Source organism: Apodemus sylvaticus, chromosome 17 (genome assembly GCF_947179515.1).
Source record: "Apodemus sylvaticus chromosome 17, mApoSyl1.1, whole genome shotgun sequence".
NCBI classification, from domain to species: domain Eukaryota; kingdom Metazoa; phylum Chordata; class Mammalia; order Rodentia; family Muridae; genus Apodemus; species Apodemus sylvaticus.
The window spans coordinates 42,298,144-42,323,045 of record NC_067488.1 but is presented as its reverse complement, the minus strand read 5'-3'; the positions used below and the strand labels follow the sequence as shown (position 1 = coordinate 42,323,045).

At 50.0% G+C, this 24,902-nt stretch overlaps 1 protein-coding gene across 6 annotated transcripts in view; it reads left to right on the top strand.

Annotated features, from left to right (window-relative positions):
* Ago2 (argonaute RISC catalytic component 2) overlaps nt 1-24,902 on the top strand; it is an 86,215-nt gene that overhangs the window by 5,444 nt on the left and 55,869 nt on the right. The gene's annotated exons all lie outside the window — the stretch shown is intronic.

Genomic DNA, 24,902 nt, shown 5'->3' with positions numbered 1-24,902 from the left:
AGCTCAGGAACGACAGGCCCGATCGCTACGTTTGCTTCACCTGGAGTCGTCCTACTGCATGAAGGCGCACCACACATGGTGTCCCTGAGATGCTGTCTGCCAGGAACAAGGAGCCTTTGACTCTTGGGCCCTGGACCAGCATTGTGGAATTCCATTCTTGGTCTTCCCACAGTCTCAGCCGACCGAACCAGGGGACAGATGAGCGTGTTTATCTATTTCAGCTCTGTCCTCTTAGGCATGCGTGGTGAGCTGGTCATCTGTGTGGGTCTCAGTTCCATGTGTGGAGCCTGTGAGGTGTCGCCCAGGTTGCTCATGCCCTCTGGACTTTGTGACCTGGATTCTTTCCCTTCCCCTGTGGCGCAGGCGGAAGGGGAGTCATATGTATGTGTCCCCAGCCATCTTGAGAGCATTCTGTCAGGATTGGTGGTTACCCAAGGCAGCCAGCCAGGGTTGCAGCCCGCAGAGCTAGGACCACATCACTGCCTGCAGGTGCCATTCTGTAGTTGGTGTGCCAGTACAGATGGGAGTTCCAGGCAGGCAGCCCTCAGCCATGTTTAAGACTGAGTAGAATCTTACGGAAGCGATGCAAAGAGCATGAGAAAGTGTCTGCCTCCCCGTGTTCCATTGTGTGTCTGCACAGGTGTTGGCTCCTTGTTCTTCTGGTCCTGACTCGCAAGGAGCTCGCTTGAAGCCAAGCCCAAGGAAGAAGCATCTTGAATGGGCCACTGGAGAGCAAGTGGCCAGGGCAGCTTGGGTTATCTCGAGAAGCGAGGAAGTGAGGAGTTGACTTGGGGTTTAGGCAGCTGAATGGTGCCAATTGTTGAGAGAGATGGGGGGGGAGGGAGGGAGAAAGGAAGGAATTGGGGCCTAGGGCGCAAAACTATGGGACCATGGAAGGCCAGGTTAGCATCTGTGGGGGTCAGAAAGTTGGGGAGGAGGAGGCCTGGGTGGAAACTGCTACCCAAGAGCTAGGGCACTGGGGGTCATGTGTGTTTGGGCAGGAACTGGTAGCCATACTGGGATGGGAATGAAAAGAAAATTGTAGGTGTTTGGTTGTTCAAGACCCATTTTGAGTGGAGTGACCCATGGCTCCCACTTTTTTCATTTAAATTTTATCTTTTATCCTATTTTTCTTTTAATTTCACATGCATAGGTGTTTTGCTTGCATGTATATCTGTGTGAGGGTATCAGGTAGAATTCTGATAGCTGTGATCTGCCATGTGGGTGCTGGTAATTGAACCCTGGTCCTCTGTAAGAGCACTCAGTGCTCTTAACCACTGATTGATCTCTCTAGGCCTGCATGGACCTTTTTTTTTACAGTTGTGGGAGGACTGACAGAACTTGTGGGGGAGGAGACAATCTCCTGGGGCTCGCCTGGGGACCACTCTCCCAGCCTGAGGAGGTGGTGATGGGTGTGGCTGCATTAGTTCCTTCTCTTTTATTGTCATTAAGCACCATGACCAAGGCAACTTAGAGAAGTGGGTTTATTTGGGGATTATGGTTCCAGGGAGTCAGAGTCCTTAATGGTGGGCAGGCACAGCACCAGGAACAGGAAACCCAGGGCTCGCATTTCCAAACATTTACAAGCATGGAGCAGAGCAGAATGGGAACAGCAACCTTTCCACTCTTAAAACCCAAACCCTAGAGTGATGTGCTTCCTCCAACGAGGCCACAGCTAGGGACATTTCTCACTCAAACCGCTACAGCAGTGAAAGGAGTTGAGCCAGTGCCACATCGTCCTAGTCTCAGGGACTATGGTCTGTGTACTTCATGAAGTCTGAGGGTGCATCCAGCACATGGTCCAACTAGACAGGCATTGTGTTTGGCTGTCCCTTCATCCTGACGACTGTCAGGAAACAGTAATTTCCTGGCCATGGCAGGAAGAGAGGCTAGATTTCATGGTGTCCTAACTTGCTTTTTTATTTATTTATTTATTTATTTATTTATTTTTTTTTTTTTTTTTGGTTTTTCGAGACGGTTTCTCTGTGTAGCTCTGGCTGTCCTGGAACTCACTCTGTAGATCAGGCTGGCCTCCAACTCAGAAATCCACCTGCCTCTGCCTCCCAAGTGCTGGGATTACAGGCGTGCGCAACCACGCCCGGCCCCTCATTTGCATTGCTGCCAGTGGTAGAATAAGGTGGAGTGATCTGCAGGCTTTGGGGCACATGCTGGATAGGAGCTTGGAAAAGCCGGATGATGTGGGTAAGGCTTTGGGCCCCCCATAGCTGGCACTCAGTCCTCTCTACCTGCACCCTGAAGACCCAGGACACACCCAGGTGATTTCTGTTGCAAGGTGCACGGTACTCCCAGGTGCTGTGAGCAGGAGCTCTGGGAAGGTAGATAAGAGCTCCAAGCTCCCAAGACCGCTGCTGCCTAGAGTGGGGCTGGGCCAGAAGCCGGGGTTGGGTGCGCCTAAGAGTCTCGTCCCTGCCTTCCACACAGTGTAGAAGATGAAGGATAAACTGAGTCACCCAAACAGTTAAGTTTACCTGCTTGTCTGTCTGCTCACCTGCCCCTCTTTTCTGAGAAGCTTGAAGGTGTAACCTCGGACCGCCGTTGTCTAACCGGGGTGTCTGCCGTCCTTGAGCATTAGGGTCAAGCTGCAGAAACGCCATGGCAACCGTGCTGCGCATTTTTAAGCACCCGAAGCCACAAGGCTTGGGAACAGCTAGACAAAAGAGGCTCCTTTTGTGATGTGATGACCAGGACAGTAATAGTTGTCCTAGGTGGGGATGTGATCTGGGGAATGATCCACAGGTTTTGGGAGTCCTGGCTGGGGAGCCTGGTCTCCCGGGATGGTGTAGTTGGGGGCAGGGGTTGAAAAAAACAGCACTGTGAAATAAAATGGAGGAGATGCTGAGGTGCATGTGGTGGTGCATGTGTGTGCATGGCGTCAAGCAAATGCAGAACTAGATTGGCCTCTGGAGAGAGTTGAATTTCATTCTGTTGGGTCACCCCTCCCTAGAGGATTCTAGTTGTCTGCGGTGATGGCGGCAAGGAGTTGCCTCGGTGTTCATAGGAGACTGAGCCCTGGGCCTCACTTCTCAAGAGAGGGCAGGGCACTTATCATCTGCCACAGGGAGGGTGGAGAGATGCCCATCCCAGGGCGTGCAAGACCAGCCCTGTGGGTACCATATTCTTACTCTAAAGAATATTTATTTCAAATGTGGTTTTTGTTTTATTCTTGCACAATTTTTCTGTGCAAGGTGTTTTCAGTACATGTTGCGGAATGACATGTGTTAAGAATCTTGCCAAGTCATCCATCCGATGCACAGACCTCAGAACCTGGCAGGTGGCCGCTGTCACTTCCTAGTGCTCCAGCCCTGGCCTCTGGGATGACACCTGGAGCTCCCACTCGCCCTGTGGCCAGTCCTTCCTAGCCCTCACCCTAGTCTGACCCAGCAGGACTCAGTACAGTGTGGTGTATTGCTCCCATCTGGTTCAAGTGGGCCTGCATGGACAACAAAGAGAAGAAAAAGGATTGACACTTCCGAGCAGGGAATTATTTTCAAAATGACGACAGCCTTTCAAAAAAATAGCCAAGTTGCCAGCAACACATTTAACCAGTTAAGGGGCTGGAGAGATGGATGGCTCAGTGGTTAAGAACATATACTGCTCTCAGAGAAGCTGAGCTCCACTGTCAGTGCCCGCCCACACTGGGAGGCTCACAAGCCTGGATCCAGTTCCTGGGGATCCTCTTCACTGCCTCCTCAGACACCTGCACTCCAATGACACACATGTAATGGGAATTTCGGTTTCTTTTTAAAAACATAGAAATATGGGAGTCTCAGGTGTGGATTATGGGGCTGCTTCAGTGTCCACAGCTGGTGACGATGATTTGCCTCATGTTCGAGCAGGAACATGGCTTTGCCAGCTGCAGAGAGTTTCTGCACGTGTGTGATGTTTGGACTTCTGGGGACTTTTCAGAGGATATATAAATGTTAGCGTCCCCCATAGAAAGGGACCCATTGGTGTCTAAATGATGTTGGTAGCAGTTTGTTGCCATTCGTCGGAGTTGTAAGCAAAGAGAAGAAATTAGATAGCCTAATTTCTTAGGCAAAGATCCAACTTGCTCCAAGGAATTCGACGCCTCTAATCAGCAGGAAGTAGTCCAACAATAATTAATGCCCCCCCACCCGTGACTTTATTTGAGAATTTCTTATTCTCTCTCTCTCCCTTCTATCCTCCTTTCTCTCCTACCTAGTGTTGGGGGTTAAAAGAGAAGGCTGGAAGAAAGAAGAACCCACTGAGATGTCAAGCCACACACACACACACACACACACACACACATGCACATAATTAAAAATAATAAAAGTCTTTTAAACATTTACAAATGAACAGTTGGAGAGCTTGTGGAATGCCCTGGTAGCTAAGAGTCCTCGCGACACAGCAAGTAGAGGGAGGAGTCTGGATCCTTAAGTGGGGGAAGGGAGGCAGGAGGAGTCTGGATCCTTGTGTGGGGGAGGGGAGGCAGGAGGATGGCGGGAACTTGATGCCTTCCAGCCTAGCTGGAAAAAACAAAACGAAAAACCCAGGAGTTCCAGGTTTGGGGAGAGCGGAGAGCAGAGGCCCTGACTCAGAGGAGGAAGGTGACAGGACACAGGACACCCTCCTCTGGTCCTTTGTGAATCTTCAGACACACCCTCACCCATGGGTAACACCTCCAGTCTTTAGTTAGGTGTACCGACTCCAATGCCCACTCCTAACCCCACTCACTCCTGCCAGGCCCTGGAAGCCAAGCCCGATTGGATGCTGAGTTGCCTTTCTTATGAATATGGCCATCAATGCATGGTGTTTTGTGTCTGGGGGTTTTGCTTAGCAGTCTGTCCTCAAGATTCTTGTTTCGGTGTGTATCAGGACTTTGCTGCTGTCTTTCTCCCCAATCCCAATCTCCTTTCTCTGCTGGTTCTTACTGGTTACCCAGGTTGGGCTTGAACCCTAACTTATGGGATTCCTCAGTAACCCTGAGTTCTGAACTTCCTCTTCTGTTAGCACGCAATGCCCTATGGTATGGCTTCCCCTCCGCTCACCCAGGTGTCTTTGGGGTCCGCATGCTCCTCTGAACACTTGTGTCTAGGTTTCTATGGCTCTGTGGTTTCACAGTTGCCATGTATGGGAGGTGATTTACTGGAGAGCTTTCTACACTTCCTCTACCTGCTGTCACCATGCAGATGTGCCACCGTGCCATGCCAGGCTTCACTGGCTTGCCAGAGTTTTAGAAAGCAAAGGGTTTTGTTATTGTTCTAAGTGGGAAGGGAAGTTGAGACAGAATCTCATCTAAAGATGGCCTTGAACTGAATATGTCTCTGTCTTTTGAGTTGTGGGACTGTACAGGTGTGGACCACCAGGCCCAGTTTAGAAAGTGATGTTCTTTGGTAAGACTTTATTAGCCATCAAAATTGATGGGAAATGTGAAGTCTACATACTTTTCCGTAATACACCAAAGAGAGATAAGGTGCACTTATCTCATTAGAACACATTGTAGAATTTGTAGCCTAGACACTAGATGAGTGATTGGCAGGACCCCAAGAGTCCAGGATCCTGATCTGGGTCCTAGGGTCTGAGTATTTGCTGCTGGCCCCGTGATACAAAATGCAAGCTCCCCCCCACCCCCCACCGTGGGTGACCACAAGTGGCCCTCACAGAGTAGGTAAACACGGGTGGGAAACTAGGTCCAGCTTTCTGCCTGAGGGCACTGAGAGACAGAGGGAGGCAGGACAGAAGAGAAAGGCCTTAGGTCTGATCCCCTCCATCCTGAAGGGAAGCCAGGTTGGGATGGATAGATTCATGGGTGTGGCTGCAGCAGCGCCTGGGAGGCTGTGGAATGCCGGGAGGCTGGCTGTGTTGTTTATAAACTTGGAAAAAAGTGGGAAAGGGCTTTTAGTTGTAAAAAAAAATGAAAATGTTCAGAAAAGGAGAGGAGAAAAATCTAAAGCCTTTCCATGCCTGCCGCCATGTCAGGGGCAGAGCAGCTCCACCCGTCCCCACCTGTCATCGCTTTCCCTCCTGATGGGGACAGGAACCAGGCCTTGAGCACATCAGTCATAGGTTCCTTAATCTCTGAAATGACTGCAGCCTTCAAGAAGGCTGGGCCTGGGACTCACCTGTGTCTACTCCCTGCCTCGTCTAACGCAGGGCCAGTTATAGACACCAGGAAGCTCATTGGCGTGTGGTCACAGCTGTCCGACCTCACTCAGCATAGGCTGTCTCTGCGACTCTAGCTCTCTGTACGTCCAGTGTCTGTGTCCTTAGCCCTGTCCAGCATGGTCCCTGAGTTGTGTTGTGGGGCTGTGGCGGGTCCCATCTGTCTTGTCTGTCGTGATCCTGCCTGTCACATTTGGGTGTGACACACACAGTCCTAGATGCTCTCATGGCTCGTGGCTTGTCGCCTGCATCATCCTTGGTGCCTTTCTGTTCTCTGTTCTCCCTCCAGCTGCCATCTGACCCATGCTTTCGACACTGCTGTAGACCTGCTGTTGTCTTGCCTGTCTGCAACTGTGCGTCCAGCTCTTCATGGTGTGTGTGTGTGTGTGTGTGCGCGCGCGCTTGTGCCAGGGCCTCTGCACCGGGCTGGTAGGTGAATAGGATGGCCACTGTGTTGTGGTTGAAATCTGAACAGTGAGGAGGCTGAGAGCCCTGACTTGGGCAGTCCACCGTGGTGTTACTCTAGGAGTATCAGTTGCCGACAAGTGTGTGCCCAAGCTGTGGTTGGCAACCTGGCAACAGTAGCTGTTGAGGCCAGGGGTAGCCAGCTGCCGCATTGTCATTGTGTAGCTTGGCACGCGCTCTGGTCTCTGTGTGGCCCCGAAGTTAGCAGTGTTTTCTTAAGAGGTGGTACTTGGTCCCATAGCCTTTTTGTTGAACACATCATAGTCTCAGCCCTGTGAAGCCTCCTTTCCCGAGAGCTGAAGAAGTGACACATGTCTGGTCCTAATGTCCATCATGGCGGTCAGCACCTCTCTTAGTACCTGTGCTGTCCTGCTGTGTCCCCATCTGTCAGTCTTTGGGGATCTCTTCTTTGCAGTCTCATGTACTGAGGGCGATGCTGCAGTGACTGTCTGGGTCTCACTGCAGCCTGCGTGGCATCTGGAGAAGAGTAGCCATGCTTTGGGAGGTCTATAAACATGGAGGTCAGGCTGATAGCTCCCTGAAAACACAGGGCGCTTGTGCACAGAGACTCCATGTGCAAACACCTCTCCTGCACCTTTTTAAAGTGACTCCTTTCTGGGTGTGAACTACATCCAAAGTGAGATAGGGAAGAAGATGCTGTTCCAGATTTGGAGTGATGCTGGGAAAATGGCTAGGTTCCGAGGTTAGGTGTAGGCCCCGCTTGGCTCTGTACTCAGTCCCCTGGGTTTCTTTCCCTACACTGTAAAGTGGGAGTAGTAATAGCTCTCCTTACTGTTATTATAAGGAATTGCAGTGCATTCATATGAAATTACCTCCGGCATCAGAATAATTAGCACCACGCATTGTCCTTTGTCTGTGGCAGTTAGTAATATGTAGCTGTCACATCAAGTCACGTACTGATTTTCCTTACTGTTGCGTTGATCACGGCCATGGTTAATAAGTGTCCCACTGGTCTCATTGTTACGTGTAGCAAGCGTGAATGACTGCAGAGTCCCGGGTGGAGGTGTGCTGTGCAGCACAAATTCTTAATTGTGATTCGGAATTTAGAGTGGGAAGGGTATGCCATTGTGATCTGGGTGCTGGTGAGGTGGTGGCTGACATCGACTGTGGGGCACAGGACCTGAAGACGACGCTGTGTGAACCCCACCAGGAGACCCTGAGCTGCTGTGTAGTGGGCTCCCATCCATCCATCCCTGGCATTTTCCTCAGGTCCTACAAAAGGCTCAGGGTTATAGATGGGGGATTTTAGTTGGAAGGACAGTGACGGAGCCTTCCTCCTCTAACCTCCTGTTTGAATGAGAGTAGCATCTTTTGTTTTTGCACATGAGTTTGTAGACATTTGGTCAGATGTTGTCAAAAGTTGTTTGCTAAACAACACCATGGAAAGGACAGCAGACATGTGACTGTGTAACCCAGTAGTGAGTTCTAATCCAGCCCAGGTCTCGAGACAGGGTCCTTGCACCTAGGAACAGACATGGTCTCTCTTAGGAGAACATTTGAGTCAGACATATAGGAGGGGAAGGAGCTGCCATGGGAGGAGAGAGTGGAGGGGAGGGGAGGGCAGTGCAGGAGTCTCTGGGACTCAGAGAGATCTGAGACCTGCCTCTGCCTCTCAGATGCTGAGAATAAAGGCTGGTACCACCACCACACACTTGAATTTCTTTTATAAGGTTGGTATTTTGAATTCTAAGTGCTGGCTTGGTTTTGTTGTGACTGTGGCCTCATGAGTGCAATGGGAACTGTTTTTTTCCTGGCCTTGGGGCTCCACAGACTAGAGCAGGAGGGTGCCAGTGTTGTCTCCCAGGGGCTTTATGGGTCTGCATTGGGATCCAGGTCTAGTCTCACAAAAGCAGGGCAAGTACTCTACTGACTGAGCTACACACCCACCCAGCCCATGGTTTTTTTTTTTTTTTTTTTTTTTTTTTTTAAAAACACAAACTAAAAACCCAAAAAACAACAAGAGAAGGAAGGCAGTGGGTGAGTTTGCTAGGAGATGTGGGCTACAGCCCTCGGTTTCCCTGGCCCATCCTGAGGTCCTGAGACCTGGGAAGGAGGACGTGATAGACCTGCCCTTTGACCCTGAAGCCTGCTGCCAGGTGGGGAGCGTTGTCTGCCCGTTCCGATGGCAGAAGCACCCCTGTTTGTTCAGCGACTTTCCCTGGTGCGATTATGTATTTTGAAGTGAACAATGTTTACTGTCTCTTGAGCTAAGCACTCAATAAATAGCTGTTTAAACTGTAATAACCAGATAACCGTGGAGGACATAGTGATTTGCCAAACTTCAGAAACCAAGGGCAGGATAGGTGCCTGGTCCCTAGCTTCGGGGTTCTGCAGATCTAGAGCTGGCGCAGATGCCCTGAGCATCCCGGCCCCTCCCCCATCCTGTGTTGGCTTCAGCAGAGGGTGACTGGCTCAGTCTGAGGACAGTGAGAACGAACTGCTCAAAAGCCCCTGGACTGTGGTAATTGCCCATGACTAACAAGGTGGCCCTTCATGACCTTCAGTGTTAGGTGGTGGCTTCCTCCCAGGGGCTCTGGTACAGTGTGCCACACTCTTATTTCCTGAGACCCAGCCCAGCACCTCACACTGAGTAATAGGGTCAGCTCAGTCATCAGGTTTCCACCGGAGGACCCAGGCATCAGAACAGAAGACCAGCTGGTCCCCTCTGACTGGGCTCCAAGGGAGAGCGGGGTGTTTCCAGGGTTCTTGTTAGACTACCACGTGTGTCAGATTTGCGGGCCAGAATCTGCACCTTCCAGCCTCCCTCAGAGATACCTCAGGTGATTCTTGTTATTTGGTTTTTGAGATAGGGTCTCGTATCTCCCTGGCTGGCCTCCCACCCTGCCTCTTGGAAGGCGTGTATCCCCATATCCAGCCTGTGTCCTTAATGTTTTGAGAAAAAGTCTAGATGACAATTCATATTCACATAAAGACAGAATCAGACCATGGCTCAAATGGAGCAGAGGCTCTGTTACTAAGGATTCCAAAGACCTTTTCTTCAGTGCTTGTGCTAGCATGAAACCTAGGGATTTCAGGTGGTTGCGTATGTAGAGTTTTATAGATAAACGGTTTATAGAGTGCCTGCCCAGCCTGGGTCCCCAGCCCCTCACATACCTGGCGTAGAGGCACTTATCCATGATCCGGGGACTTGAGAGGCTGAGGCAGGAAGACCTCAAAATTGAAGTCATCGTGAAACCTTGACTTAAAACAAACAAACCAAACCAAAGTAAGTGTGGTGGTGCCTGCATTTATTCCTACGTCTCAGGAGGCAGAGGCAGGCAGATCTCTGAGTTTGAAGCCAGCCCAGTCTACAGAACTAGTTCCCAAACAGACAGGGCTACACAGAGAAACCCTGTCTAGAAAAACAAAAACAAAACCATGTGAAAAGGATGTATTTAAGAGGCAACATGCCAAATATATACTAATTATAAACATTATATGAAAGACATTTTTTAAAAGAAACATGTAATGTGAGTTACTGTGTAGCTTTTGTGTGGGGATGGCTGGGTGGGGGTGGGTAGGTGGGTGGGTGCATTCTTGCTCTGCCTCATACAGTCCATGGCCTGTGCACACTGCCGAGGATGTATTGCTGATGTGGAGACCAGAACCTGCAACTATCAACTCAGACCTCACATTCCAGCTCTACTGAGAGAATTGCACACGTGACCTTGTGATAGGGTGCAGGCAAAATTCATCTGATCAGAAGTATTGAATACGAATGTTGCATTTAGACTTGGGTCCCATCCCCAAGATGGTTCCTCACGTAGCCACAGATGTTTGGAAACTGGAAATACTTCTGCTCCCAAGCTGGTTGGATAAAGGGGATCCAAGCTATAGTAATTTCTGTCCTGCCCTGCCCAACCCCTTCCCTTTCAAGGTGTATGTCCCTAGCCAGTTGGATGAGGGGTACTAAGCTATAGTGACTTCTGTCTTGCGATGCTCTGCCCAAAACCAGCCCTGCCCCTCCCAAGGGGCTGCTGTGGGGTGGTATGTGTGTGTTGGGTCCTTTTTGATTGAGACAGGATTAGATACTGCCTTTGCACCTCCCTGTACTGGAGTTCCAGTCAATGCATACACTGTTTGTGTATGTTTGAAACACTGTCTTGATTATGCCCTGGAACTATTGATCCTCCTGCCTCAGCCACCTCTGTTCTGAAGAGCCCTGCTTCCATATTTGTTTCTTTTTTTTCTTTCTTTTTTTTTTTTATAAAGACTTTATTGTCACTTTTGTGTATCTGTCTTTGTGAGTATGTGCCATGTGTGTGGGTGGGCAAGAGACACCGGCACACTGTCAATAAGCCATCTCTGCAGCCCCATAATGGCTTCTTAAAAGTTGGCTACACTGTGCATTGGGAAGGCATGGACAGTTGTAGGCCTGCAGTTGTAAGCTTTATCAGCCATTTGGGACATAGTTTGAGTTCCTGGACCTTCTGAACGTTGACAAGTTTGATTCCATGAAAGCTAAACATCCCATTCATGATTGCTACTGCTGTCCTCAGGAACTCATGGTGCAAATGGAAACCTTCTGATTCAAGTTTCCATTATAATTTTTGTGTTAAAACTGGAATTTCATTCTCTGAAGTGGTCAGCCATTTGGCTCATTTTAAAGAAACTGGCTGACTCCTTAATCTTGGCTGTGAATCCTGCTAACTACACTGAGTAACCCAACAAGATAGGCTCACTGGTGCCACAGTGGCACAATCACATTCTGATTGGCTTCGAGGCCCACTCCATGGGATGGAACCTGTACATGGCGCTGTTATTGTGCAGTTCCAGGGGACTGACAGCCACTTCTGGCCTCCCCACACATGGTGCACACACACACAGACTGATAAACACATGTGAGAATAATAAATCTTAGAAGAAAAGAAATCTGTGAAGTCAGGGCCTCTCAGAACTGGACAGACAGACAGAAACATAGTTTACGAGCAATCAGATGCCAATAGAGTCCTCCGCTAGGGATGGGACCTTGTCTGCTACAGGAAGGGTGGTGGCGGCTCAGTGCTCAGGGCCTGGTGCTTTCCTTGAATCAGGGCTATGGTCTCACGTGGGACCTGCATATTGCCCTTCTAATCAATGGATGTAGACAAGTGAAAGCCTTTTCTGTGTGGTATGGAACATCTTTACTTTTGCAATAGTCCACTGTAGCTGTCTTCAGACACCCAGAAGAGGGAGTCAGATCTCATTATGGATGGTTGTGAGCCACCATGTGGCTGCTGGGATTTGAAGTCAGGACCTTTGAAAGAGCAGTCAGCGCTCTTAACCCCTGAGCCATCTCTCCAGCCCCTGCAATAATAGTTTTATTAATTGAGAATTTTCTACAATGTATTTTGAGCATATTTATTTCCCCCTCCCTAGTTCCTCCCTTTACCGTGTTTTACACTGTCCATTTCTTCCCATCTAGCTTAGAGATTTCCCCCCTCTATCAAGTCCACTGCGGGTTGCTTTACTTCGACTGTGTTCACCCTCTCAGGGGTCACACCACTGAAGACACCCTCTCCCTGCAGCAATCAAATACCAGTAGCTCCTCCCCACCTCTGATGAGATTTTGTTGGACAGGTCTTGTGCAGGTCTTGTGCGTGCTGTCACAATTGCTGTGGTTCCATGTGCACACCTGCCCTGTTGTAGCTAACGTTTCCTTCATGTTACAAACCACCTCTGGCTCTTTTTTTTTTTAAGATTTATTTATTATATGTAAGTACACTGTAGCTATCCTCAGACACAACAGAAGAGGGCGTCAGGTCTCATTACGGATGGTTGTGAGCCACCATGTCATTTTTGGATTTGAACTCAGGACCTTCGGAAGAACAGTCAATGCTCTTAACCACTGAGCCATCTCTCCAGTCCCACCTCTGTCTCTTAATGAGCTTTCCACCCTATCTCCCACAAAGATCCAAAGCCTTACAAGAAGGGGGTGTATAATGAATGTCTGGTTTAGGACTGAGCACTACAGTCTCTGAGTTTTAGCCAACTGAGGCCAACTGATGCTCTCCGTGTAGATTGCCATCTACTACAAGTAGAGCTTCTCTGAGGAGTGTCCTTGACCTACCTCACCAGGTTCTTGGTCCATTGAATAGCGCCATGTATCTGTTACATCTCTCAGAGTGGTCCTCTGATCTAATCAGAAAATGGTTGGTAATTGTGTAATACGTGTGTCACTACTGTTCCCGTGGGTCTAGCTTGCCCCATCAGTCATTATTTATAACTTGTGATAACTAAGCCCTAGTTCACAGCTAGGAGAGGCGGCGGGGCTTACGTTTTCCCAACACCTTCCAGCATCATCAACACTAGCCAATAGGAATGAAGCTTCCGGATGAGTCGCAGCTTGATGTCTCCGTGATCTGTGACTCATGCATCATCAGCAATGTCTGACCCACATGCTCTGGGGATAACCAAGAGCAACGGTAATCAATAGCCTATAATGTCTGAGGAGGCAGGAGGCGGGTGGGTTGCAGATCTATATGACCCCATTCACAACAACTCAAAAAGAAGTAATTCACTCCCGTTACTGGGGTGTTTATTAACTAATATGGCTGTTTCTGTGGGGCCCTGGACATACTAAGGTGAGCTTGCTTTCTTCATGGTGTCTGAAGTCCTATGGCCGAGGGTTTCGGGTGGTGTTACCATACCTGTGTGCCACGACCCCTGTAGCTCTACAACCTTCAATACGTGTTGGTGTATCAGGGTTTCACAGCTTGGGAAACTCTTGGGGTTCTATGGCCATGGCACTTCTGAATTAAAAGCACCTTAAGTTTGGGGATTTTCCTCGCTAGAATGGTGTGTGTGTGTGTGTGTGTGTGTATGTGTATGTGTGTGTAATCCCAGAGTGTTCTAGAACTGTGCTTCTGTAGTTGAGCTGTTTCCTGATTTGAAGTCTCACCTTAATTGTGTAGAGTTGCTGTCCAGGCTGTGTGTGTGTGTGTGTGTGTGTGTGTGTGTATGTGTGTGTGTGTGTGTGTGTAGGGCCTGTGGGCCATTGCTCTGCACTCTGCAGGTCTTCCACCCCCCCACTGTCCTCCATGGGAGAGGAGATATGCCCCCCACACCCCTGGGATGCTCATCTCTGACCCTGTCTGACAGGTAGACTTGAGAACACGCTCTGCCCTTGTCTGCTGACCTCCTGTGGAGCCCAGGCAGCCTGAGCCAGCTGTGGAGAAGCTGCTAGAAGCCATGCATGGCCTTGTGGAGAAATCCTCTACCTTCACAGGTGGTGTAGATGGCAGTCTCTTCCAATTCACAGTCCTTCCCGTTGGGGGCACTCACCTCGCTCAGTGAGGTGACTCTTCCCTTGCTGGTAGTGCCCAGAGTGACTTAAGTATTTTGTGGGGAATGGAAAAGTGTCCTGTGTTTAGTTTTCTCCTCGATAAAAACAACTTAGGGGAAGATGGATTGCTTTTTTTGGCTCGTGATTTAAGAGTGTAGTCCATCTGGGTGGGGCGTGGTGCCAGGAGCCTGAGGCAGCTGCTCATATCCACCTACAGTCGGGAAGCAGAGAGGGGTGAATGGTCACTGTCATCTTAGGCAGTCTGGGTCCCCGGCTGATGGGACAGTACCACCTGTATTTGGCATGAGTGTCTCTCTTTCTTCCTCAGTAAATCCTTTCTGCTTATCCTCAGATGCATCCAGAGATTTGTCTCCTAAGCGACTCCAAATTTAGGCACAGTGGCAGTGGAGACTAAGCTTCACACTGCCTGCTCTGCTCCGTGAAGCATCCCAGAGGCCATCGGGGTTGACAGCGGGTGCAGGGATGAGCGTCTCTCCGCTTCCACCTCTTCAGTTCAGTTTTAGTGTGTTTAGTCTGAAGGCCTCACTCTACATCCCTGGCTGGCCCCCGACTCCCACAGAACGCTTTGCTCCCTGCGTACTGGGGCTAGGGGTGTGTGTCACCGCTCCCAGACAGCTCTACCATTTTAGGACGGGCTATGTGCCTTGCTGGTGGGTTCTGACCTGCCCCAGCATCAGACGAGTTGACCTGTAACCCAGAAAGGACACCGTCTCCTTGGTTCCTGTCCTGGTTTGGTTCCTGTTGCTATGATAAACACCATGACCTGAAGCAACTTGAGGGAAGAAAGGGTTTGTTTGGTTTACAGATCATATGAGGTTCATCCCCAAGAAAGCTGAGGCGGGGACTGAAGCAGAGACCATAAAGGACGATGCTTACTGGCTTGCTTCCAGCCAGGCTCATGTTTACCTACCTCTCCTAAACCTCTCAGGGCTACCTGCCCAGTGGGGCCAAGGTCTGGAGTGGGCTGGGCCCTCTAATATCCAGCAACAATTAAGAAATGTCCCACAGATGTGCTCACAGGGCATTCTGATGGAGGGACTTTCTTAAATGAGGTACCCTCTTCCCAGGGGTGTCAAATTGACAACCAAGAGTAACCATGTCTGCAGATGGCCCTTCTGTGTGTGCCACCGTTGTATGCTCATGTGAATGGCCTTCCAGAATCTAGGGACAAGCACGAAAACCTGTTGCCATTGGTGCCCATCCCACTCGATCCACCTGTTCTGCCTTGGTGGACACCTGATCAGGAGGCTGTGTGTGTGTGTGTGTGTGTGTGTGTGTGCGCGCACGCGCGCGAGCAAGCGAGCAAGTTGAGCCTGCAGCACATGACTTTCTGTGACCCTTTGTGTTGCAAGGTCCTTGTGTCAGCATGAACTAGTGTCTTCCTGTGAGTATGCAGGTCCACGGTAGGGATACACACTTTGATTTGTTTCCATATTTGTCAGAGGACATTTGGGTACAGTTTTGAAGTTAAGTTGTTAGCCTTCGAGTAACTAACTTAATTGGGGACCCATGGGCCAGCCTGGTGGTTTTTCCATATTGAATGGGAAGCACAAGAAGAGTGTGTGTCACTCTTGGTCCTTGTTTGTTTCTTGAGGGATGGAATTGCATATCCCCCATGTAAATCCATCTGCACCACCAATTGTCCTGGGTCACCAGAGCCTGTCTGGACTCTGGGGTAAATCATAGTATGTCCACGCTCTGCGAGAATTCAGCCTTCAGTACTGTTTCTCCGGTAGATAAATACGGGAAACTGCCGGGCTCTGGTGGTCAGCGTGGTGCTGAGCTGGGCAGGCCTTCTGAAGCAGTGTGCTGGCCGGTGGGCACCTGGGTGCTTGTGCTCGGTGCCAACCCCTTCGTGCTGGCATGGGAAGATCAGCAGAGGTGAGCTGACCCTGCAGCCCCCACTGCTGTCCTGTCCTCAGGATCCCTCTCCCTCCAGCTTTTTTCTACAAGGGCCTGCTAGGTTTTCTATTGTCCTTCTCTAGGAGGAAGAAGCCTCTGGGCAGACTGGGCCTTTCTCTTCCTTGCTGAGTTTGCCATAGGCCCTTCCCTTGTCCTGTTCAGTCACCGAAGCTGAGTTGGAGATTATAGGTGTAGCTTTGATCCGGCAAGTGAGGCTTCAAAGGGAGAACCGCTCATTCATCCACAGTGACATAGGTAGCACCAGCGGCGGCTACAGACCTGCCCTGGAGAAAGCTGGGCCCTGAGATCTGCATCAGGCTGTGGCATGGCATTCTGGTGAGCATCCCTGAACTTTTCTGCAGGGAGGGTGGGCTGCAGCCCCCTGCTCCCCCCTCAGCACGCAATCCTTTGTCTTCAGTAGACCCTCACCAGCTTCAGTTCTGTTAGCTGGGTAATCCTGTTCCAGCTGGATTCCCTCACTTGCCAGCAAGTATTTGTAAGTATTAAGAACTATTTACACGTTGGGTGTGCTGGTGACAGTTACAGCCTTTACTTCCAGTGTGGGAGGCAGAAGCAGGTGGATTCCTGTGAGTTCCAGGCCAGTATGGTCTACATAGCAAGTTCTAGGCCAGCCATGGCTACGTAGTAAAACCCTGTCTCAAAACAAAATGAACAAAAACTGCCTATAGATGTAAGCATGATGATTCATGTCTAATCACAACTCCAGCGACTGAGGCAGGAGAATGGCTATAAAGGGCAGCCTGCGCTACATGGTAGATTCTGCCTGAAATAGCAACAACGAACAGACAGACAAAATCCTTTCAAGCAACATGTATATAGACATAAACCCTAAGAAGAAGGAAGTCTAGCCAGCTGGGGGTGGGGCAGCCAGCATGTGGCTCTCCTCCCTACCTGCAGTGGTTGGGGGTGGGTGGTTCCCCATGTCACATGGTTTATAAATGTCTGTTTACATGTATGTGCAATGAGGCAGAATCATAGTGCGGTGACCTGTGGCAGGTCATCAACTGTGCACTGGGGACTCATGTGTCCTGTATCATTGAAAGTGTCCTTTCTCTTAGGTTTGTTTAAGTCAGTATTTGTACACACAATAAGCCTCCCCAGCCCTCCAGCATTGTTTCTAGGCACTGTGCCAGGGTAATTTCAAGTTCTCGTTCTCTCTCTTTCTCTCTCTCTCTCTCTCTCTCACTCACTCACTCACTCAATAGCATTTTAAAAATTGTGGCTGGGCGGTGGTGGCGCATACCTGTAATCCCAGCACTTGGGAGGCAGAGGCAGGTGGATTTCTGAGTTCAAGGTTAGCCTGGACTACAGAGTTCCAGGACAGCCAGAGCTATACAGAGAAACCCTGTCTCAAAAAAAAAAAAAAAAAAAAAAAAAAAAAACCCAAATCCAAAACCTAAACAAACAAACAAATACTGTATGTGTGTTTGTGGGGCTCTTATCCAGCAGGTTTCTTTCATGTCGAAATGACAGCCCTCGTGCACCTGCCACAGTCCAAGGGAATTTGGAAGGAGTGATGTCCAGGGCTGTTGCCCTCAAGTCTGAAGCTCCAGCATAGGTACAACATGGGTGTGCCTCTCAAGGGCAATGTGGAGAGGCCAGGAAATGGCTCGCCCGCCCGTGTGCTTCCCCTTTCTGGAACGCGGCCAGGGTGAGCAGAGCCTGGGGGCAGATGGAGAGGGATGAAGGGGCGCAGGAGCTACTGAGTGGGTCCATGGGGTCGGGTTAAGGAGAGAAGTGATGGACACAGCATCTGAACGTGTCAGGACATCTCCCACTCCGCAGTGGCTAAGGTGGTACATTTCTGTGAGTAACGGGAAGGAGGCTGCCCTGATCGCCCTGCCTCCAAACTGCCCATCTCTGGTGTGGAAGCTTTTTACTCTGAGATGTGTTTGTAGCCAGCTGGTTCCTTGGAGACTTTGGGCTTCTGCCTTCTGCTCAATGCAGCCACCTGAGCACCAGAGTCCCTGCCTCCACTGTCAGCTGCCCCAGCTGGAGAGCTTGCCTGCTTTTGTTTTTGTTTTTTTTGTTTTGTTCTGTTATTTTGGATTTGGTTTTTTTGAGACAGGGTTTCTCTGTATAGCCCTGGCTGTCCTGGAGCTCACTTTGTAGACCAGGCTGGCCTCGAACTCAGAAATCCACCTGCCTCTGCCTCCCAGAGTGCTGGGATTACAGGCGTGCGCCACCACTGCCCTGCTTTGCCTGCTACTGTCATAGACTGGTATTTGATAGAAATTGTCAAAGTCACAAGGAAAGCTCACAAGGCCCCACCACGAGATGACGAGATGAAGAGCCACAGGCAGCTCATGACTGCCTCATGTCAGCCGGCAGGACTAAGCTCTCACAGAGTATCCAAACCCAGGCTGTCAGCCCCAACACTGTACAGGCAAGCAACAACAAATGGGCTTAGCAGTGTGTGTGTGTGTGTGTGTGTGCATGCGCACGTGGAAGATTGAATTTTAGGATTTGGGACACAATTGGAGTGGAAGAGGGTGTGGTAGACATGCAAACACAGTATGAAATTGTGAAGATGTGTTTCTGCTAGAGCCTATTGGGGAACTCCATAACGGTCCTTTAAAGGACAGCAGCAGTCAGGCCTTCCTTTCTACCCAGCCCAGAACTGAAGCCACCTGCATCTAGGACTGCTGTTCTTCAGTATTCTGAAGAATGAGGGAACAGCTTCAATTTATTTTAAATTGCAAGCCTGTCTATCCTCAGAAAGGAATCGATTAAAGAAGCCAAACAGCCCTGTGGACTGTATCTGCTTGATTTCAACAATTTACTCCTTAATTAATTATTCTGACTAGGAAAAAAAAATTTTCCCTCCATGGGATGCCAGTATTTAGAAGTGACATTTCAAATAGCTGGTGAGAAAATTGGGGACGTTTTCTGGTTTCTGTCACTTGTTAAATTTGCTTTTAAGATACTCCTCTGGGGCTGTATTAGGTCCAAGCTGGGATGTTAGAGTGAGGTACTGGATCTGCGGGACCCACTGAGCTCCAGGCATGGCGGTGCCACGCCTCTGAGGGAAGCCTCCCTCCTGGACAAAGCTGAGGTCAGGGTGAGTTTTCAGTTTTTTATATTTGGTAGGAGGAACATTCTGAATGTTATCTGGAGGAAATATCATGGATATATATGTGTCTCACTATTCTGAGTGTGAATATCTCAGTGTTACAAGTGAGAAGGTGGTATTTCTGTTTATTATAATTTAAGACAAATGTGAGAATTTTCTTACAGTTAAAATGCTCCAAAACAAGATCCTGGACTTGTGTTTCACTATCCAGGAGCTTGGCTGGTCCTGCTGGGGCTCTTGTGTGTTATAGAAGCTCTTTGTCACAAGCAGAAGCAGTAGTACATTTAGGCTGGAGAGATGGCTCAGTGGTTAGGAGCACTAACTGCTCTTCTGAAGGTCCTGAATTCGAATCCCAGCAACCACACGGTGGCTCACAACCATCTATAATGAGATCTGATGCACTCTTCTAGGGAGTCTAAAGACAGCTACAGTGTACTTATATATACTAAATAAATCATTTTTTTTTAAAGTAGCATGTTCTCTAAGCAATTTGGCATCGATTTCCCTCTAAGCAAGGACTCACTCACCTTTGTAGAAACAGTGGCCTCAGAGGGTCAGAGTGGGTGAAGCCTCCATAACCGGAGTCTCACTGGTGTTTCCTTTCAGTCAGTACTGGAGTCGAACCCAGGGCCGGTTGTGCATGGTAGGCAAGCCCTCACCGACTGAGCTCCGTACCAGCCTTGGGTATTAAAGGTACAGGCTCATCTTCCGTTCCACACAGCTCTCCCAGACGGAGCTGCAGTGCCTTCAGCCTGGAGGGAAAGGGGTCTGAGCGAGTCCATCCCGTGGCTCTTCACAGCTGGCCTTCCGCCCCCTTTCTTCCTAACCACTAAGAGGAACTTGAATACATTCAGCACATTGTAGACTCACTTTGGTATTTTAAGTGTGGAAGGCAAAATGGAAGATCCAGCGGTGGTGCCTGCGGTTTGGCCCTGTGACAGGCACATGGTGGGTGGTGCTGTTTATGGTGGGGGTCTTGGTGACTCAGTAACACAGATTTTGAGACCTTGCCTGTTTGGAGAGTGGGTGATGGGAACTAGCCAGTGTAGATGTCACTCAGGCTTTGGCTGGGCACTTCAGAGTAGGCCACTGAGAAATTCAAGTGACATGGGCCCAGAGTGGTCAAAGTATCTGGAGCATGCGAAACCATGTGGCTAGAGAAGGTCCCAGCTGTATTGGAGCAGAGCTGCCTTTGGGATACAGCCCTACAGATTCTGGGTTATGAAGATGGAGGTAGGAGAAACTGAAGGACACTGGTGTCTGGCAATGGGCCCTGGCTGTGCCAGATGCTATGGCTGTAGTCTTAGTGTTTGTTGCTATCAAGAGACCCCATGACCATGGCAAGTCTTATAAAGGAAAACATTTCTTTGGAGCTGGCTTACAGTTTCAGAGGTTCCGTTCATTATCATGGGGAGAAACATGGCAGCCTGTGGGCAGGTTTGGTGCTGGAGGAGCCAAGAGTTCTACATCTTGATCTGAAGAAGGCAGTCAGGAGACTAGATATGTTTCCCACTGGGCCAAGCTTAAGCATCTAAGACCTTAAAGTCCTACCTCCTCAGTGATACACTTCCTCTAACAAGGCCATACTGCCTCCAATAAGGTCACACATTCTAATAGTGCCACTTCCCATGGGCCAAGTGTATTCAGACCACCACAGCTGTCTTGAGAGGGTGGGGTTCATGAAGAGCTAGCTTACTTACTGCAAGTTCAGTGTACCCAGAGCACAGTGGCCCTGAGGGAGTTTGTCTTTTAGGCAGTGGCTTGATAGGCTTGCAGGACAATGTTGAGGTTGTCAAAAGACAGTTCTCTTGGAGCAGGTTCTTACTCAGTCTGTCTTCCTGCATGACGCTCGCATGGAGGCCATAGGTGGCAAGCTGTGGAACCACCCTGCTTAGCTGGGCTCAGAATGTAATGGGAAAGTGCATGTCTCCAGGTTGAACACAGCAGGAGAACCCAGGTCCTGGGTATGGTGTGCAGAAATTTCTGGGTACCAGAGGGCTTTGAGGAGAGGGAACAACAGCCTCGGTTACCCACTCCGCATGGTACAGGTGTACCTAGGAAGTTGGCATCTCAGAGCACGGAGGGATTGCCAGGGATGCACTGGGACTGAGCGGCTCTGGGGTCTGAGCAGAGGAGTAGTGTGGTTCTGTGTCCACTGCATTGCAGGAGCTGTGGAGCATCACCACTGATTTAACCAAGGACCTTTATTTGGGGGAAGTGAGGCTTAATAATATCTGACCTGGAGAGACAAGGAGGTGAGTTCAGTCTGGTAACAGCAGGCACGATGGACAACAAGCAGGTCGATTTCAGAACCTGGCTTTTCTCTTAGGTTTGATGGCAAATTGGGGAAACTGCTCTGTGAGACTTCATCCGGCCCTGGGCCTTTGTCTATGTGTGGTAGATCCTGCAGTGGTCCCGTCACCTGGCCAGGCTTTTCTCCCCTGGTTCAAACTTCCTCCCATCAGAGTGGAGGGGTTTGAGATGTCACTGTCAGTGTCTTACTGTTACGGGGTGGGGGGGTGGGGGGGTGTCACTTGTCAGCTTCCTGCAGCCTGGTCTCACCCCTCCCCCACCTCACCTTTCTGTGTTATATGAAGTAGTGATGCTCTCTGAGGTGGACAGGTGGTCAGAGGACAGTGTGAGCCCTGCAACCTGGGCCCTGACTGGCACTGCTGTCTGCCAAGAAGTCCCCAACAGAAGGGCCATTTGCCAGTTCTCCTGGGTGGCAGGTAATGCCTTGGCTTGAGAAAGGGCCTGTGTTGAGCAGGTTAGTAGAAGATGCTCATAGGTTCTGCTACCTCAGTGGAAAATAGGACATTGATTCTTTCCAAGACAGGCAGAGAGCCAAGGTGTGGTCTCTGTCCCATGTGGTGGAACTGAGATGTGGGGGAAGGGCCACCCTTCTCTTCCTTCTGGGCCTCCCTGCTGCTCAGGTGCCCTGCCCCAGCTGCAGCTCCAGCCTCTTACTTGCAGATTTCAGGTTTAACATTTTCTTCCCGACATTCTATTAAAATGCACCTGGTCTCACAGATTGTAAGGGTAAACCAGACTCAAGCAGCCTCCAGTGAGTGGGTCTGAGGGATGGATGGCTTATTCATGGCCTGTTAGAGATTCAAGTTTGAGGTCGCTGTGTCTGTCCCCAGCCCTACCTATCCTAGTGTACGCTGCTGTTGGAGACTTGTTCCAGAAAAAGAATTAGAGCAGTGGCCTTCTGGCCTCGTCCTACCACGTCATTGGTTGTTACTGATCCTCACTTATGTATGTGCAGATAGAGCACCAGTGGAGGCTGACCTACAGTGCTCTCCTCAGTCGGTGAAGGCTGGCCCCTCCTTATTTAGCAGGAGGGGTGTGGCACTGAAAACAGGATTGTACTGCTGCTGCCCATGGGCTGAGCAGCGCTGGCCTGCCAACAGTGCAGGAAGCTACTTCCCTTGGGGTCTCTGAGAGGTGTGTCAAGATGGGGTGCTTCAGAGAGTGGCTGAGTGCTGTGCAGGGGGAAGAAGTCTGGGGAGGAGTCTCCCTGTGTACTAGATGGAGGAGCTTGGGCTGAACGTGGACCTCTGGCCAGGGAGCCAGTGCTGGGTAGAGTTGTGTACAGTTATTTCCACATAGTTAGACTCTACAGTTGTGCAGGTCCATCATGAACTCCCCTGGCCATGGTGTGAGACCAGAGTGGGGTGTCAGACCTGATTTGAATCCAAAGAGCAGGACCCTTAGCTGGACAGGTTCCCAGGAACGGGAAAGCACCAGGATCTCCCCAGGACTGTATAACTGTGAAGAACATTAGCTGTGTCCTCACATGGGGATGTGAGGTTGAACAGGCCTACTGTGGACCTCAAGTTGGGCGTATTCCTAGGTCTCTCTGTGAAAGGGCGCAGTGGCTGCTCACGTCTGTCTTTGTGGGCCTTTCTTGTTTTCTTTTTCATGGTTGGTTGAGAATGAGGCTTGCTGGGTAGCCAAGGGTGACCTTGATCTTCCTGCCACCACTTCCCAGGTGCCGGGGTTACAGATATGTGCCTCACACCAGCCTGAGCTGCCCTGGCTAATTACAGCTGTCAAGTCGAGTCTTCTTTTTTTTAAATGTCAGCTGCCAAGGCTGAGGACCCTTCTTTGCATAAAGGCATTGTCTGCAGATCTTCTCTCTTCACGACAGTCTGCGTGACAGGCTGTGAAATAGCTCGCACTTTGGTCTGTGATCTGCTACCAGGAATAGGTCTACCATTTGGCCCAAGAACCCTGGCCTTTTCCTCAGGCCAGTAAGCATGTGGAGGTAAGAAACACATTTGGTAAGTAGGTGTAGACCTGCTGAAACCTTGGTAAGTGTCTGTGCCCTGCCTCACCTGAGAAGATGCTGACTATGGAATAACAGTCCCGGGTCTCCCCCCACTCCCTCCCCTCGCCTGTAAAGACTGACAATGTAGAATTATAAATCAGTAGTTTTACTGTTAGGGCCGTTGATATCAGCTACTCTTTCATTGCCCTGTGCATTCAGCTTGTCCAGTCATGCATAAAGAGACACAGGTCCCACGGTCAGGATACTTACAGTCCAGTCTAGTGAGAAGCAGACTGTGGCCCTGGGACCATAAAACGAGCTGACTCCGGACTTAGGGAAGCCAGAGTGAGGCTTCCTCAGGTTCCACCAGGGCTCACTGCAGGGCAGTTTCAAACAGGTGCCAGCAGCAGCTGGGTCACCCTGTGGCCATTGTATCAGGAAGATACAGGGGTGCAGCCTTGGGGAGCCGGCTCTCTTGAGTAGCCCCTTTTGTTTAAGTGTGATATTTTGAATGTTACAGGGGAAGAGTTGCTAGGCCTGAGGGTGTTTTCCTTGTCAGGGAATGGTTCAGAATTTACTAAGCAAAACTATTTTTGAGATGGCTTTGGGGGCCATTTCTCAAAGGGTCATGGTCGGAGTTTCATACTGAACCACAAAAGCCATTGAAAACTCCCCTGCAAATCGGCGGTTTCAGTCTGAGATGAAAGTGAGTGGTTGGACCTCTCCGTGGCGTGTCACTGTCACCGCTTACTCTAAGCTGCTGTGTGCACCTGTGCTCACATAGCACATTCTAGCGCTTGCTGAAATAAGGGCAACATATATTTAGCAGATTACTCATTAACCCAAAAGGGCCACATGAGCGATTGTAGTGCTCCGCCCTCTGGGCCCCCCAGAGAAGCCTGGCTTACCCAGCACCCTCACACCCCAAAGTGTCTGCTCCCCAAGGGCCCCATTTCCTGTCTCCAACTAGCTATGATGACAAGAGATTTCCCAGGGTTTTTTTTTTTTTTTTTTTAAATCAGGTGAGATCAAAGCAAAAGACTCCCAGGCAGCTTTCAAGGACAATAGGTTTCTAGGGAACGAGGTCCCTGCCTTCCTTGCCTCTCCTGGCAGAGGGATAGTCTCCATTCCGCACTACACAGGAGAAAGGACCTCACTGAAGGGCCTTGTGATAGGAACAAGAGGTTTATCAGGGCATTAGGTGATGGCCAGAATTCCTGGTTATGTGTCTCCAAGCAGTGTGTACTCTGGAACATTTAAATTCTGCAGTGGCCCCAAACAGTTTCTGAGATCAAACTACCCCATTCCACAGCACACCAGTAGCCACCCACTGCTCAGTCTTCACGTCCTATGCTCAAGCCAGCAGTGCCAGGATGGTCACCCTTGCTGCCCTAGAGTTCTCAGCTGCGTCTCAGCAGTGTTTGTTTGCCAAGTCTGGGAGCCAGGACCTGGAAGGGCAAAAGCTCCCTCCCTCGCTGCTCTGGTTGTGTTATGCTCTCTCATATTCTTGCACGCTTGCTCGGCTTACAGTAGAGTTTGCCAAGCTGTGGGAGTCAGAGCTGGGGTGGGAGGTATCTGACCACGAGCACGATTCTAGTCCAAGCTGTGCTTGGCCCTGACTCTTAAGCCAGATGCGAGGCAGACGTGAGCATGAGTGTTCCTGTGTTGGAAGCGGATCCTGAGGCAGGGCTGGCTTTGGGTTTGTGTTCTCTGTTGGT